Source organism: Trachymyrmex cornetzi, unplaced genomic scaffold (assembly GCF_001594075.2).
Source record: "Trachymyrmex cornetzi isolate Tcor2-1 unplaced genomic scaffold, Tcor1.1 scaffold615, whole genome shotgun sequence".
NCBI lineage: Eukaryota > Metazoa > Arthropoda > Insecta > Hymenoptera > Formicidae > Trachymyrmex > Trachymyrmex cornetzi.
Window position 1 is genome coordinate 30,520 of NW_017299932.1, and position 592 is coordinate 31,111.

Consider the following 592-nt stretch of genomic DNA (forward strand, 5'->3'; position numbering starts at 1 on the left):
CCCCCACCATTGCCATCAGCGGTCCATTCTAGATGTCGATGCTAATGACCAAACACACAAAAACGTTCTAGTACAGTTTGATACACTTTGGTTGCTATACCAAAAGCACGCCAAAATTCGCCTAAAATAGCGTAAAAAACATAAAGTGACTAGACAGAAACTGATGTTTAAGTGAAATGATATGATTGGTCGGCGCAAGTTACGCTTGCGCAAGTTTCGCCGCATGTAACGGCACCCTCAATGTACACAACCGCGACTATTCACTTGTTTTATTTGCACAATTGCTAATTGTACAAAGATGATTCCGTTTGTTTCGCAACAATCTCTAGCCAGCTCTTCTTAAATGGAGATGTTGTCTCTCTGGCGGTCGAGAACGGAACATCCAACACTACACTATTAATGGTCGCGTTCAGCAGACTCAACGTTTTTGCAACCGTTTTGTGATTCTTCGTTGAGATAGGACTATTCCTTTAAATCTAAAAGTATAATCCAATCAACGCGACGAATCATAAAATTGTTGCAAAACTGCTGAGTCTACTGAACACAGCCATTTGCTAGATTCACATTGCATCCGATTTGCGTCGTACGACGC

At 41.7% G+C, this 592-nt stretch overlaps 1 protein-coding gene across 1 annotated transcript in view; it reads right to left on the bottom strand.

The window, feature by feature from the left end:
• LOC108766757 (uncharacterized) overlaps positions 1 to 592 on the bottom strand; it is a 6,365-nt gene that overhangs the window by 1,805 nt on the left and 3,968 nt on the right. The window lies entirely within an intron of this gene.